The sequence below is a fragment of the Eschrichtius robustus genome, chromosome 12 (genome assembly GCF_028021215.1).
Source record: "Eschrichtius robustus isolate mEscRob2 chromosome 12, mEscRob2.pri, whole genome shotgun sequence".
Classification (NCBI taxonomy): domain Eukaryota; kingdom Metazoa; phylum Chordata; class Mammalia; order Artiodactyla; family Eschrichtiidae; genus Eschrichtius; species Eschrichtius robustus.
In genome coordinates, this window is record NC_090835.1 from 32,501,251 (window position 1) to 32,518,208 (window position 16,958).

General features: G+C 42.7%; 1 protein-coding gene and 1 pseudogene across 4 annotated transcripts in view; both read left to right on the top strand.

The window, feature by feature from the left end:
* ARHGEF3 (Rho guanine nucleotide exchange factor 3) overlaps nt 1-16,958 on the top strand; it is a 310,194-nt gene that overhangs the window by 150,196 nt on the left and 143,040 nt on the right. The gene's annotated exons all lie outside the window — the stretch shown is intronic.
* LOC137773238 (oxysterol-binding protein-related protein 9 pseudogene) lies at nt 348-2,239 on the top strand (annotated as a pseudogene).

A 16,958-nucleotide genomic window follows, 5' to 3' on the forward strand; every position in this document is an offset into this window, starting at 1 on the left:
CAACAAAGAGGAGGCACATGAGGCTGAGAGGCCATAACTGGGAGATTTAATCTGGTTTGGAGCTATCTTGGATGTCAGGCTGATATCTGAAGGATGAGGAGGAGTTGGCTGAGAGAAAAAGGGGAGGAAAGAGGGTTCCAGGCAGAGGAAACATGGGGAAAGAGGAATTGGGATTATGGGAGGATGGAGCGCAGAGCAAAGGGAATGAGGTTAGAGACGAGAAGTAGACCAGGCATCAGCCCAGTGATCCGGCGGAGGAGGGGAGAAGAGGGGGTGCCCGGAAGCAGCCCTCGGCTCCCTCCTCTGGAGGCACAGAGGGTGGGGGCCTTGGCTTGACGGCTACTTGCGGAGGTTTGGATTCAGGATTTGTTCCCGGTGTCCAAGACTTTGATAAGAAACTTACAGAGACTGATGCTTACCTACAAATCTTGATAGAACAGTTAAAGCTTTTTGATGACAAACTTCAAAACTGCAAAGGTGATGAACAGAGAAAGAAAATTGGAACTCTCAAAGAGACAGCAAATAGCATGGTAGAATCAATTAAACACTGCATTGTGTTGCTGCAGATCACTAAAAGTACTATTAATCCTATAGATGCAATATATCAACCTAGTCCCTTGGAACCTGTGATCAACACAATGCCCTCCCAGACTGTCTTACCTCCAGAACCCACTCAGTTGTGTAAGTCAGAGCAGAGCGTCCATCTTCTCTACCAGTTGGACCTGTATTAGCTACTACCTTGGGACATCATCAGACTCCAACACCAAATAGTACAGGCACTGGGCACTCACCACCTAGTAGCAGTCTGACTTCTCCAAGCCATGCCAACTTGTCTCCAAACACAGTCCTGGAGTTCTCTTATTCTAGCAGTGAAGATGAATTCCATAATGCGGTTGAATTCCATCAGAGTGGCTCATCCCCACAGCACTTAATGGATTCCTCTGGTTCTGCCTCAGTCTTGATACACGGCAGCTCAGGAAATAGTCTAAAGCGCCCAGATACCACGGAATCACTTAATTCTTCCATGTCCAATGGAACAAGTGATGCTGACCTTTTCTATTCACATGATGAGAGAGATGATGAAGGGGAGGCAGGGTTGGTGGAAGAGCACAAGAGTGTTATCATGTATCTGTTGTCACAGGTTAGGCTTGGAATGGATCTTATTACTAAGGTAGTTCTTCCAACATTTACTCTTGAAAGAAGATCTCTTTTAGAAATGTATGCAGACTTTTTTGCACATCCGGACCTGTTTGTGAGTATTAGTGACCAGAAGGATGCCAGAGACTGAATGGTTCAGGTTGTAAAATGGTACCTCTCAGCCTTTCACGCAGGAAGGAAAGGATCAGTTGCCAAAAAGCCATACAACCCCATTCTGGGCGAGATCTTTCAGTGTCACTGGACATTACCAATGATACTGAAGAGAATGTGGAGCTAGTTTCAGAAGGACCAGTTCCCTGGGTTTCCAAGAATAGCGTAACATTCGTGGCTGAGCAGGTTTCCCATCATCCATCAGTTTCAGCCTTTTATGCTGAGTGTTTTAACAAGAAGATACAATTCAATGCTCATATCTGGACCAAATCACAATTCCCTGGGATGTCAATTGGGGTGCACAACATAGGACAGGGCTGTGTCTCATGTCTAGACCCTGATGAACGTTACATTCTCACCTTCCCCAATGGTTATGGAAGGTCTATCCTTACAGTCCCCTGGGTGGAACTAGGTGGAGAATGCAATATTAATTGTTCCAAAACTGGCTAAAGTGCCAATATCGTCTTCCACACTAAACCTTTCTGTGGGGGCAAGAAGCACAGAATTACTGCTGAGATTTTTTCTCCAAATGACAAGAAGTCTTTCTGCTCAATTGAAGGGGAACGGAATGGTGTACTGTATGCAAAATACTCAACAGGAAGTTTTATAGTTTTTATAGATACCAAGAAGTTGCCTGTAATCAAGAAGGAAGTGAGGAAGTTGGAAGACAGAATGAGTACGAATCCCACTGCCTTTGGAAGGATGTCACTTTCAACTTAAAAATCAGAGACATTGATGCAGCAAATGAAGCCAAGCATAGACTTGAAGAAAGACAAAGAGCAGAGCCCGAGAAAGGAAGGAAAAGGAAATTCAATGGGAGACAAGGTTATTTCACGAAGATGGAGAATGCAGGGTTTATGATGAACCATTACTGAAACGTCTTGGTGCTGCCAAGCATTATGTTGGGAAATGCAAAGTTTGCTCCTGGTGACCAGGGCAGGAGGCATAATGAAGTAACAGTCTTCCTTTGGGAGAACCTATTCACTCCCTTCTTATTGCAGTGGTTCCTGTCTCAGGGATACTGGACTTTCTGATGCAGATGAACAATTGAAGCGAGAAAAGCTTCCCTTTTTCCTGTTCTGTGGCAGTTACAATGTTGACTTGGGTCTTGAGAAAAACTTCAGGTTTTAAAAACAAGATGTCTGCTCCTTTTCCAAATCCCATGTTATAAATCCTAGTCTCAAACTCTGCACTCTAGTATTGCTGTTGAAATATACAACATCTGTTTCCTAGTTCATATAATCTTGGGTTCTCTCTCTCTATATATATTCACATATATACATGTATATAATACAGGTGATGCCAGATTTTTCATAAATATGCCATCTACTGTAAATATTGGTTCCTCTGAGTTGTTTTAGAAATTTTAGCGCAACGTATTAAAATCACGTGTTAGGAAATTTCGTGGTCTCACCTACAATAACTTTAATTTTGGAACTGAACTATATTAAATTGTATCTAACTCTGGACTACAGTTTAATTATACTCAGTGCTTCTTAAGGCTTCATAAAGTAATTTTTCCAACCTTTAAAAAAAAAAGTAGACCAGACCTGACTTTTCACAGGGTCTTAGGGACACTAACAAGTCTTGAGAAATTCAGGACCGTGTTCATGACTAACAATAACACACAGATGAGTAAAATTATTCACCCTTAATTTCTCTTCAAATAAACTGAGAAAGGAAATTGCCTCATTACAGTTCTCATCCTTATTAATAGGAGATGATGTTTTTCCACATAAACAATCATGTTCATGGACGCTGGCCAATCAGAACAGGCACCACGTATGGAACCAGCACACATCCATGGGCATTGGCCAATCAGAACAGGCTTTAGGGACTGTGTGTGGAAAGAGAGAACTTGAACCTTTAATGATGAGGGGCCTTTAGGAGCTCTAACTCCCCATCCATCCCCATCTTTGCTTGGTTGGCTCCATCCCATCACTTAGGTGTCATCTCAAATGTTCCTCCTCTGAGAAGCTTCCCTGACCTCTCTCTCCGGTAGTTTCACCCCTCCCCACCTTTCATAGGCTTTCATATTACCCTGGTCTACTTTCTTCATAACACTTAGTACACCCTAAAACTAGCTTTTTTATTTGCTTGTTGTTTTATCGTCTCTGTCCCCTCTGAGGGCAGGGACCATATCTCTTTTGTTAGCAATGTATCTACAGCAGCTTGCACAGTGCCTGGCACCTAATAGGTACTCCATAAAATATTTGTTGAATGAATGAAACTATAGAGTGAAATTCATTCATCTGAGTCTCTTGTTGTTCCTGGGTTATTTATTTATTTATTTATGCATGCATGCATGCATGCTGCTCCGGGTCTCAGTTGTGGCATGCAGGATCTTTAGCTGCGGCATGAGAACTCTTGGTTGCAGCACGCATGCGGGATCTAGTCCTCCGGCCAGGGATCGAACCCAGGCCCCCTGCGTTGGGAGCATGGAGTCTTAGCCACTGGACCACCAGGGAAGTCCCTGGATTTCTATTGCCAAGAAATGAGAAATATTGTGGGTCCCAGAATCAAAAATGGAATTTTATGGATGGCACATCTTGGTGTTTTAGTCTTTCTGAAAAGAAATTCTACAGCTTTATATTCGCTATTTTGGGTTCATTTGTTCATGTGTGTCAGTCAACAAACATTTGTTGAGCTTTTTCTGTGTGCTGGATTAGGCCTTAGAAATGCCCAGGAAAGTTCTGGACATGAAAGAATTCTACTCTTAGTAAAACACTGATTTCCTGGGAAGTGGATTAAATGCTGTATGAATATGCTTTGATTCTGCAAAATCCAGATCTCAGTTTCAGACCTCAGGATAAAAGTGATTGGGATGGGCTTTGAAGCAAAAATTCAGGATTAGAAAATTTAGCACAAAGTCCTTTCCCCCTCCCTGCAGCCCACTTGTGGCTTATCACAACTTTTGCTTTTTTACTCAAAACTTGACAGGACATGATAGTGCTGCTGAAGGAAGGATTCCCTGAATACCTGCATGTCCCTGGTGTTTGGCGGCCCTTTACCTCTCTCCTATAATTTGGGGTTGTGATGAGGCCCTCCTCCACTTTCAGAGACAGCTGCAGAAGGAAAATGTCCCTCTAATCACAGGTGACATCTTTCCAGACACCACATCAGAAATGGTAACTAACTTTCACGTTATTGTTCTGACAGCTTCTCTGCAGACTATTGCCAGGAGCATTTTCTCAAGTTTGTCAAGACTAGTCTGAAAACTGGTGGCCTCCTTTGTGCTAATGAACTCTAGTTGGACAAGGAGAGAGGTCCAGTCCTTCCAGAGGCCACATTCTGAGGAACTACATTAAGATACATTGTTGGCATATTCAGGTACATTGTTTTGAGGGGAGGGGTATTACCTATTACACAGTTATTTTCCTTTTAGCTGTTTCTTTCTACTGAGAGAAACATCTTTAAAAATAAAGAGCCTCTTGTGAGAATTTCCAGTTTTGTTTGGAAGAGAGCTATTTTGATCAAATAAGCCTTAAATTATATTCTTCTCAGGCCTAAGGAATTGTGTCCCAGCTAATACCCAACCAAGTTCTGCTGAAGTGCCTGGACAGACTCACTCCCTTGTAGGATCACAGAGCCTGCAGGCACCAAGGTTTAGCAGATCCTGCAGAGCTGAGCCCTGAGGGCCTAAGGCCCCCTGGAGTTGGGCAATGGGTGGATATCAGATGCCTTGAAGAGGAATGAGTGTCTATGGGCTTGTCTTTTTCTTGAGGAGCAGTGAGAGTGTGGAGCTTATTTGTGAACTTATTTTACTTTTGGCAACTTAGTGTTATTTCAAACTTATAGAAAAGTTGCAAGTCTAAAATAAGATACTTCTGAATACTCTTTACCCACCCTTCACTGATTGTTTACATTTGCTTTCTCTGTATCTCTCTCTGTGTATCAGTCTCTAGATAGATAGATAGATAGATAGATAGATAGATAGATAGATAGATAGATAGATAGATAGATAAATAGATATGGATAGTTAAAGATAGATAGAGATATAGAATATATATATTTAACATATAAATGTAAATTATTTTTCTTCCTATTTGAGAATGAATTGCAGACATTACACCCCTTTAGCCCCAGATACTTCAGTGTAAGAACAAGAGCATCCTCACACAGTATAATTATCAGAAGCAGAAAATTTAACGTTGACAAAATAGATTAACTCCTCCACCATTCTTTTTTTTTAAATTTATTTATTTTATTTATTTTATTTTTGGCTGTGTTGGGTCTTCGTTGCTGCATGTGGGCTTTCTCTAGTTACGGCAAGCAGGGGCTACTCTTCGTTGCGGTGCGCGGGCTTCTCATTGCGGTGGCTTCTCTTGTGGCGGAGCACGGGCTCTAAGCACGCAGGCTTCAGTAGTTGTGGCGCTTGGGCTCAGTAGTTGTGGCTTGCGGGCTGTAGAGCGCAGGCTCAGTAGTTGTGGCACACAGGCTTAGTTGCTCTGCGGCACGTGGGATCTCCCTGAACCAGGGCACGAACCCGTGTCCCCTGTATTGGCAGGCAGATTCTTAACCACTGCACCATGAGGGAAGCCCCCACCATTCATTTTTAAAGTTTGCCAACTGTCACAATAATGTATTTTATAGCTGTTGTTATTCCTGGTCTAGAGTCCAGTTCAGGATCATGCATTGCATTTATTGTCACATATTCTTTTGTCTCCTTTAATCTGGAACAGTTCCCCAGGCCTTTTTGGTGTTTCTTGATTTTGACAGTTTTGAAGAGTAGAAACCAGTTAGGTTGTACAGTTTCCCTCAATGTGAGTTTATTAGATGTTTCTCCATGACTATCTTTGGATTATGCATTTTAAAAAAATATCTGGAGTGATGGAAGAATACTTTTTTTAAGCTGTGCATTTTTCACAGGAATATGACAGAAGTGATATGGTGTCTTCCTCTGTGTATCACATCAGAGGATACACGGTATCAGTTTGTACCGGTATTGGTGACATTAGCTTTGGTTACTTAGTTCAGGCGGCATTTTCTAAATTTCTCTATTGTAAAGTTACAATTCTTCCCTTTTTAAATTACAAGTAAATTGAAACTGTGGAAGAGTCCTATCCCTCATGAAATGTTAACCCACTAGTTTAGCATCCATCGATCATTTTTTAACTCCATCATCCCTTCTATGTTTATTAGTGTTCTATACAAAAGAGGTGTCCCTTCACCATTTATTTATTCATTTATTTAAATCATATATATTATATTTATTTATTTATATTATGGGGTCATGGATCTCTGTTTTGGCTAGTGAGAGCCCTATAAGCTGGTGCCTCATCCATCATTCTTAGAGTACTTCATTACTTTTGATACATAAACATGTTCCAGGCTCATCTTGTATTTTCCCTACCCCAGCCCTAAAATCAGCCTTTTCTCCAAAGAGCTCTGGGTCCTTTTAGTGGAGAATGGTACTTAGAAACCAAGATCTGGGCACTGGGTGTGTTCATTGCTACTAGGGTGTCATTGCACGAATATGTGTGTATGTGTAACCATGAATTCATTCTGATGCCTCCAATTCCAATCTACCTATGTGCATCTATTTTAAAAAACTTTAGGTGTGCCTTCTTTCTTTAGTACAGAGACATAAAGAAGGAAATAACAGCCACTAAATAAAAAGGCAGTTGTCCCAGTACCTAGATAGCCTATAATGGGTGTGTATGTGTGTGTGTATGTGTGTGTGTATATATATATATATATATATATATATACACACACATGCTTAGGGTATATAAGTATATGATAGCACCAAATAAAAAGTGATAGTCTCCTTCCTCCTACCCCAGGCTCTGTCTCCAATGAACACTACATGTGCTTCCTTACAGAAAGAAATTTGATTCGTATAACGGGATGTATGTATGTATATGTAAATAGATAGATATAGATATGTATGTATTTTCCTCTTCTAATTTTAAGAATTTGACACAGTAGGAAACATGCTGTGCATACAATTTTATTATTATTATTATTACTATTACTCAATATATCCTGGAGGACCTTCCATACATTGTGTAGCTCTACACTATTCTTTCTAATTGCATAGTATTTCATATTATATGGATGGACCATAGTTTTGTTTAACCAGTTTCTTTTGGTGGACATTTTGTTTCCGGTATTTTGCTACTTATAAACAGTGCTACAGTAAACATCCTTGTGTGTGGATCTTGGTAAAAGTATATCCATGACTATCCCACCATTATTCCTACCAACTATTTTACTGATAGATATTGTCAAAGTATCTTCCGGAAAGTTTTCTTTGGTTATATAACCTAATCCTTCTGCCTGCAGTATCTAGGGACAGGTTAAATGATGATGACATTCTGCCTTGACACCTCTAAGGCTCTTGATTGCAAGTCTCCAGCAGTACCGATGTTCCCACCCAGTCAAGGAGATCAAAAAAAATCAAACCAACCTTCCATCTTAAAACTCTAATTAAATCCCTATTTAAATTGTTGTTTCTCACCTTAATTTAAAATTTGCATGTCTAATCTCTCCATGCAAGGATGAACCTCACCTGGTGAATAGAGATACAAAAAAGTAACATTGTGAAAATGGTTCTGCTCCTGTTAGCCCTGAGGGCTTGTGCTTAAAGCACTTGGTCGCTGATTAGGAACCAAATGACAAAAGCCTCCTATTAGTCTTGTTGAGACTCCTTTCTGCTGGAGGAGTGTGTGGATAGACTGTGAAGCGAAGCCTGGAGAAGTAGAAGCTCTGACTCTCTCTGGCTTCCTGGACTCTTCCCAACCTCTGATCAGAGAGGAAGCAGACTCAGCCCTTTCTGTGTCTTTCACAAGGGACAGTCAATGTGAAGGTCGTTCAACTTTAAATTTCTTCCCAGCCTTATCTTTAAACACTCATGTAAATTGACATTATTACATTCTTGTTAAAATATACAAATAATGGCTTGCATGGCTTCCCACAAAGTCAAGTTGACGGACCATTTTTGTTCTGTGGCTTTACCTGCCTCCTAGTACACTGCTAGTTTTAGAAGCACAGAGCCACGTTCAGCTTGTCTTAGGTTCCGTGCCCTAGAAGCAGACCCGGATACAAGTGTGAGTAGTTGATTTGGGAGGTGATCCCCAGAAGCACTGGTGAGGGAGTGGGCAAGAGAAACAGGGAAGGGAAGGAAGCCATTACAGCGTGTGATCATGAACAGGTTAGCTCTGTGGGCAACTGGGGCTCAATCCTGCTGAGGACCTCTAGGAGACTGTGTGGCAGCGATTCTCAAACTTTGCTGCACAATAGACTCACCTGGGGAGCTTCTGCAACTCCTGTTGTTCAGAATCCCTGGATAGCAGAAGTCAGGACCCCGGAGCATTTTAAACTCCCCTGGTGATTCCAATGCATAGTCAAGGCTGAGAGAGACTGTACCTCCGAGTTGTCCCGTCCAGCTTTAGGAAGCTGGGGTGTTTCCCTACCAACTCCAGTTCATCACGGGTTGAGGGCTGCTCCTGGTGATACTAACACCCAAGCATTTCTGGCCTCTAGAAAGCCGAAACATGCCAGGGAATGGTGACTGCTCAGGGGATGTGGGCCAGCAGTATCAGCTACACAATTAGCTGGATATGATATCAAATCCTGGCTTTGTTCGCCCACTCACAGAGCAGTTTTAATCAAGTCATTTAAACTGTTTAAGCCTCAGTTTCCTCGTGTGTAATAACTTCTTTGTCCAAGCTGTAAGGATTAGGTATAATATACGGAAAGCACTCAGCATGCAGTGGATTCTTAATAGATCGTTGTTTTAAACCCAGCAAGGGGAAGGAGGGAGGGAAGGAAGGGACTCCTTCTGGCAGCCAGAATATGCCATAAAGAAACTGAGCTTTAGCAACTCAGGTTGTGAGTTCTAGTCTGGTTAGACAACACCAACTAGTTCTACCAGGGAATCCTTTTTTTTATTTAAAGGAATGTTCTGATCAGTTGTCAGGATTTACAGAGTGGCTTAGCAGGTGCAGTCCATTTCTCCAGCGTGTTCCATCTCTGCTTTGTGTGGAAAGTTGCCCCCAGGAGTAGATGATCCAGAGACCAGTGGCCGAAGGGAAGCCTTTCTCTTCCTGTGGATGATTGCCTGCCTGCTAGTATTTGGGGTGCTGCTCAGGAATGCATGGGGTGCTGTGGCTGCTAAGGCATTACCAGCACTGGGGTCTCTCTAGATAGGAAAAGGCAGGAACCCAGCCAAACATGAGTGAAGCACTAAGAACTCTCCTTGTAAAGTCAGGTTCCCGATATTATCATGGGCAATAAACACATTTGAATCTGAATTGTACAGTTGGACCATCTAAATTGTTTGGTTACATGGAGTAATTCCTTAGAAATTAAGCAATTATTTAGACATTCCCTAAACTATATGGGTAATATTTTTGTTGATAAGGGCCTCAGACAGTTCTGTATGGGAATAATTTTAATAAATAAGAGTTCATTATGCTGGTAAAAATAAGTGAATTAGCAAATAAAGGAGGGCCAGGGAAGCACCAGTGATAATAGTGTGTTATGAACCAAGGATTGTGATTAATCCAGTTCAGTGCACCTGAGATTGGAAGAAAACAATGTAAAATAATTAATAGTAATTATTAGAAGGCTTAGAAAAAAAGTGCTCTGTTTAATTAGATTTTGTGCTTCTTGTCAAATTCCACTGTTGAAAACCTTTGTGAAGATAAGCCCCCTTTCCCACTTTAGATGAGTGCCCATAATGGAGTTTTTCTGGAGCAATCATTCTGGAAAATATACTTGCCAGTGCTCTGCCCTGGATAGACAAGTTTTCTGTCTTCTCTCCTGCTCCTCTGGCCTTGAGTGTTTTAGAGGGAAAAGTGGTTTGTAAATGTTTGTGGGATGAGAGTGAATCTGGCTGCTGTTGATTTCAGGGCTGGTGGTGGCACTGGCAGGCCGGCTGGGTCTCCCCGGCCTCTCACTTGCCTGGTTGAGCATCTTTTCCTTCCCATGGGAGAGAGAGACCTTTCCTTGGCCAAGGTGACCTCATCTCTGCTTCCCAACAAGCTAAAGGCCAGGTGTTCTGTGGCCAAAAGCAATCATTGGGGCTTTTCCTGATTTGCCAAAATCAAGTTAATGGGTACACTTTTATACATTATAGGAATTTTCTCCATGTTTTTTTCCCTCTGGTGCCTGCTCTCACTTGCCGTTACTGCTGTTATTGCTGCTACTACTAGTGATAGCTAGTACTGAGATGTTACTATGTGCCAGGCATTGTGATCTATTTAACTCTCACGATAACCTGAGTTATTTTATAGACAAGGAAACTGAGGTTCAGAGAGGCGAAGTGATGTGCTTAAGTTTCTATAACAAATAAGTGGCATGACGAGGACGTGAACCCACAAATATAACCTTAGAGCCCACCTAGCATCTTTAAACCACAGTTAATGGCATCTGAGCACAAAATTGCATATTATGTTAGTTAAGATTTATTTACCAGCAGCTCAGAGAGCACCATGATTTCCGGGTTTTCTACCCCGTAAGCACATCGAAGAGTCTAGAAAAAAGGATCACGGTTCCTGGATGCTGGAAAAGGGAGGATATTTTAAAACTAAGGTATTAAAAATGGAGTAGGGGGTCCCTCTCAATTCTCTTACTCAGTCCTGAAGCTGAGACAGAGGAGAGATGAAATGTGGATCCTCTCCCTGCTCGAGCATGAGTTTAGTGAGTCAAGTTCCAGCTAAGGGCAAGTACAAGCACACAAAATCCTTTTGCTAATGTCTCCCTAAAGAAGGTGCAGATGAAAGGCCTCATCAAAGCCTCTGAAACCACCAAAGCTGTTTGCCAGCAAAGAGATAAATCAAAAAGGTTTGAGATCTGGTTTGAATTTAATAATTACAAATGACTAATCAGGGGCCATTTGCTGTCAAGTCAGGAGCTGCACTCTCTCCATCAGTGCATTTTTGCTGCTCTGGTCACTTGGTTATTAAATAGAAAAGCCCTGTGATTAAATCACAGGGCTGTTCCGACACTAATCAATTCAATCTCAGCCATTTAAAATTAAGTCAGGCCTTGCACTTGCCCTGTCTTTGTTTCAGAAGTGGGAACAACACACTGCAAACGTGACTGAAGGTATCCAGAGAGCATCCGTTTATAACCCTGTGTGATGTGGGTAGCTAGAGGAGGGTCAGGCTGCATCCCAAGTCTCTTATCCATCATCCTGAAGGATCCCCCATCTCTAGTACCACCACCCCCCTTGCCTGCCTCTCAACGTAACTACAAAGCAGCAATGACAATAGTAGTAATAGTAATTATGGTAATAAGCACGGTAGCAATAATAATTATCATTTTTTTATCTCTTGCCATATGCCCGGCCCTGTTCTAAATATTTTTTCTGCTTTAATCCTTCAAATAACCCTATGATGAAGAAATCAAAGTTTACAGAAATATTTTATAGACACTTAGATATCTCACACACCTGGAACCTGCCTGGCCTGTAGTAGATCCTAGATAAATATTTGTTGAGTGAATAAAGGGATAGAGAGCAACTTGCCCAAGGTCACACCAAGGAGAAATGATCGAGCTGGATTCTGAACTCAGGTCTGTCTCATTTAAGCTCTTTATTTCTTTGAGGTATGTAGTAAATGCCTTGTGAGCCTTTTTATATTGTTGTAAGACACACATTGTTTTAAATAAATATTTAAATTTATTTTATACTATTTATTATATTAATTTAAGTAAAACACACTTTGTTTTTAAACAATATTTAAAAAGAATTAGCACTGGATGGCAGGAGGATCAGTGGTTTGGGAAGCAGGCTGGCGTAGAGAAAACCTCCCTCTCCAGCATTTACTGATTTTGTGACCTTGAGCAAGTCGCTAAAGCTTTCCTAGGCTTCAGTGTTCTTCTCTGTACAAATGAACACCACCATGCTTACTTAGGCTGGGCTAAGGAGAAGCTGAAAAGGAACCGTCCTTTAAACAGTGAGCACAGTGCTTGACTCATAGCAGACACCCAGTTCCAGCATCCACTTCCCTCCACCTGTATACTGGAAGGTGATTCTCCTTTGATTCTAAGACTCAAAACCTCAAAGGATCCCAAGATTTGGGTCTAGAGGGAATGGAACCTGAGCCTAGTAGGAATAAGGATAGGTTTGGACCCAGGGCCAGCTCTTCTGCAAATCCATCAGCTGAGGACAGGTAGGGTCATTTCTCCTTGCAGAGAACCTGACCCAGAAGCACAGAAAAAGTAATTGTTCCCGGACCATTTACTAATGAGATTTATTTATTTATTTATTTATTTATTTTTAAATTTAATTTTTTATTTTTGGTTGCATAGGCTCTTCGTTGCTGCTCACGGGCTTTCTCTAGTTGCAGCGAGCCAGGGCTACTCTTTGTTGCGGTGCGCGGGCTTCTCATTGCCGTGGCTTCTCTTGTTGCGGAGCACGGGCTTCAGTAGTTGTGGCTCATGGGCTCTAGAGCACGGGCTCAGTAGTTGTGGTGTGCGGGCTTAGTTGCTTCGCGGCATGTGGGATCTTCCCGAACCAGGGATCGGACCCATGTCCCCTGCACTGGCAGGCGGATTCTTAACCACTGCGCCACCAGGGAAGTCCCACTGATGAGATTTAGATGTCTGCCTTGCGCTGTCAGAAGGTAGGCAAGCCTAAAAGGAGATAGTCATAGAGTGGCCTGGAGAACAGTGATGCATCGTGAAAGTGGATGGTGTCACCAGTAATGAGTCTCAGACAGAGTCCACCTCATCCATCCAGAGACACCTGTATCTCCATCAGAACTCATATCCACATATACAGAAGACTTGGCCCTGTTGCAAATTAACAAAGAGCCTCCTGGTTGTCTTTTGATCCAAGAAGCGTGAGAAGGTTTTTCCAGCACCTAAGCACTTCTAGAAAGTGTCTGCATCAAATAGGAAACCCACGGGGCTAAGGAATCAGATGGTACACTCACACCCTTTGTTCCCATACATTCCCCTCTGTAACTGCCTTTCCTCCCTGCCTCAGATAGGTGTTCAGACAAAGGGTTCAGGTGCCCGTTAAGTTCATTTATGGTTAGGTTCAGCAGGGTGTTTCATTTCGGTTGAGGTATTATCAGTCCTGGATTCCTTGCTCCTAAAGCACGGAGGCCGAGTGCTCGTGCTGTTTGCTGTTCAGGGCGGTGCATGGATGCTGCCTGGTCGTGGGTGTGCCTCACCCTTGAACAGACGTTCCTTCTCACAGGAGGAGTGGAAATCACCAGTATCCCACTTGGACCAATGTCTGAACAGCTGTATTTTTTTTTAACGTGTCTATATATTTTAAGGAAAATAAATTCCCCTGCTGGTGAGGAGAAACTCTCTTATTTGAAAAGCAAAAATCGTAGCTTGAACTTGTATGTTTTGAGTCTCCAAGGAAATTTGAGGTTGAAGAATTTCAGCCTTCAGTGATCTTTGCTTTTGAGGTTTTGATTTAATTTTGGCAGCCAGGTGGTTAGCGGAAGGGGAGGGTGTCACCTCAAGAACACTGGCCTCCTTTATTTATTCTTTTTTTAGTCACTCATTCAGAAACTATTCATTGACCTACTGCTCAGCACTGGGCACTGGGGTTTAAAGTTATGTGCCCAAATCAGAGAGCCCAGACTACAGCACAGTCACTGAGCTCACCCAAGGCGCTTTGTTTTTCATGGTTGAAAGGGGAGTAGACTGTGCATTCGCTTCAGTAAATTTGACAAGAATAACATGGTGGGTCTGTGGGTCTTCAAATAGGCTGAGAACCCGTGAAACCAAGTGTGTAAATGCAGGTGTTTCACACACAGTGTCCTTCCTGTCTAGGAACTCCCCCAGGTCATCTGTCCATGTCTTCTGATGTACAGAGGAAGGGCTGTGCTGGGCTGGCAGAATGGGTGCCTCTTTGGTTCCCTCCATTCCTTCTACCTGTGCCCCGCCTCCCTGAAGTTGGGTAATTGGTAAGGAAGACAAGCTTCTCAAAGGGAGCAGGGCCAAGGGCATCAACAACAGCAACAACAACAAATATCAAGAAATGCTCTTCTGGGGGAGTTGGCTAGGTACCAGGTACTGTACTGGGTTCTGGGAACGTGACCATGACAGACTATATCCTGCCTTCATGTGCTTACATCTCATGAGAAGGTCAACCAAAAACCAGAAGACAAAAAATTAAAGTACCTCTGTAAAGCGGGTCTCCCCTGCTAGTCTCTGTCTCAGCATATTATCTGACTCATTCACAGCAGAGATCACAATCTGTAATTATTTTGTTTTCTTTTTATTCCCAATTAGAGGGCAGGGAGCATGCCTGGCTCATTCACTGCTGGATCCCGGGACCCAGAGCAGGGCCCTGCACATCAGAAGTGCTCGGTGAACATAGAGCGAATGAGCAAAAACTAAGTGACACTGTGAAATGTTTGCCTGAGCCCAAAGTTTAAACTTCAGGCTCCTTCTGTGTTGCTGGCCGTGATCAGTCACCACCCGATGTAATGGGAATTGAAAAGAAAATCCACTTTGATAATCCATGCAGATTATATTTTATAAAATATGTGGGTTTCTTAAGGAGATCATTCTATCCCAGATTAACTGGCTGTGGTTTAATTTAAAAGGCCACTAGAGGACTTTTGTCTTCTGGATTTGACACTTGGGGTGCCTAGAAACATCTGGGGTTAGTGCTTAGGAGGCTGCATTCAAGCCCTGGGTGATGTATTGAGTTGGTCTCAAGAGGGCTGAGTGCCCGTGAGGGAAAGAGCCTCTCTTAATATCCCCTTTCCTTCACCAGCGTGGGCCTCTTGGGGTAACAGGCTACTATTAACATGTCATGTTGACAAAATCATTGAGCGCTCAAAATGGAATTGTAGCATCATAAAATTCCATAATCTGACAATACCAGGTAGCGGTTTTCATCTTTGTAGCTTACAGTTTGGGTAATACGTAATGGGAACCACCATTTATTGTGCCCCTACTATGTGCCAGCCCTCATTCCAGGTGCCAAATACACATCATCTATGATCCTCAGGACAGCTGGACCTGGTGGGCATTATTTCCACTTTACAGGTAACATCCCAGAGCCTCTGCCCTCTCATGGAATTTTCCAAGATTCCAGGTATAATTCTGGAGTCTCTCAAGGCAAGGGAAGCCAGACTCAGGAAAGGGCACAGGTTATCCCGGGCGGCAGGTCACCAACGCAGCTGTTCCCCACTTTTCTACCCCAGCACATGTTACTAATTGATGGCAGCCTTCTCTCATTTGCTATGCTGTGGAATCCTTCTCAGTAGAGCACTCCAGGCACATGCTACCAGACATTCCGGATGGCAAATGAGTTGTACCCTATTTGCCAAGCATGCTTTAAATGGTGTGTGTGTGTGTGTGTGTGTGTGTGTGTGTGTGTGTAAAGGGTTTTGCCCTAGGAATTAGAATCCTGGATTCAGAGTGTTACACTGTAGCCATGTAACTTGGAACAGATTGCTTATCTCTTCTGACTTCAGTTTATTTATCCATAGAATGGGAGCTATCCCTTGCCATACATGCCTCCAAAAGTCACCATATAAATACAAGCCAGTGACTTGGCTTCAAAGACACACAGTGCCGCTTTTACTTGTAACCGGATGATAAGTCAGTATGGGTCATGTCCCTACACAAACATGAAGCATCCTCAAAAGTGGCAAGCGGCTATCAGCATCTTCTCAAGACTCCCCCCAGAGCCCCTGAGCAGAGTATTTGACTCCCTAAAAATCACGTGGTGAACTTGTTAATGAAGATTCTTGGACACTGTCTCAGAATGGCTAATTGAGGATCCTGGCTCCTGGCGTTGGATCTCTAAACTCTTACACTGCTCAAGTGGAATAATATATAGGATCTAGCATTCCATACTCTGGGTAGAACCATGTTCACCTTTGGGATTTTAAATATCTATGTAGCTGATGACAGAAAAGGAGGCCCCCAATCTCTTCCACATCTGTGTCTGACAAACTCTTATTCATCCTTCAGACCTATTCAAATGCCTTCTCCTCTGAGAAGATATCCCCAGATTCCACTAAGGCCAAACTAATTACTCCCTCACTGTGCTTCCAGAGTCCTCCAACCCACATTCTGAGCACCTACTATGTACCAGGCACTCTGCTAAGTTCTAAAATGCATTACTGTATTTACTCCTCCCCTTAGAGAATAAAAGCTAATGTTATCACTTCCACCTTAGAGTTGAGAAAGGGTGACTCAGACAAGTGAAGTGACTTTCCCTAGGACAACTGGATCTTACTGCATTATAATCACATCAGAGTCTGTGTCTCCTACTTGAATATGAGTTCCTTAACTGTGGAAGTTGCTGATCTTGGCATTCCTGGGAGCAAACACAGGATTTAGCACATAACAGATGCTCAACTAATTTTTGTTGATGTGAAGAAACAATAGAACAATTATAGTGAGACAGACAAGGACAACTCTGGTTGCTTTCCGGTCTCTGCCTGTGTTCACACTCATCATCTAATAGAGGAGGAAGAGGAGGAGGTGGTGGACTTCTTTGGGGGTTGAAGACTCCAGATGTCTCTGGACTCCACTGTAACCTCCTACCAGTGATTCTGGTCCTTTGGTAGCTTTCTGCCAAGTAGAATCAGGAGACTTAGCAAGTCACAAATTAGGGACTCGAGAAATACTTGCCTGATTGATTAAGCTGGGGATATAGAAGAGAGGTAAATGTATCTTTGAAGAGCTTTATTGTGTCTGTGGATGGAGTT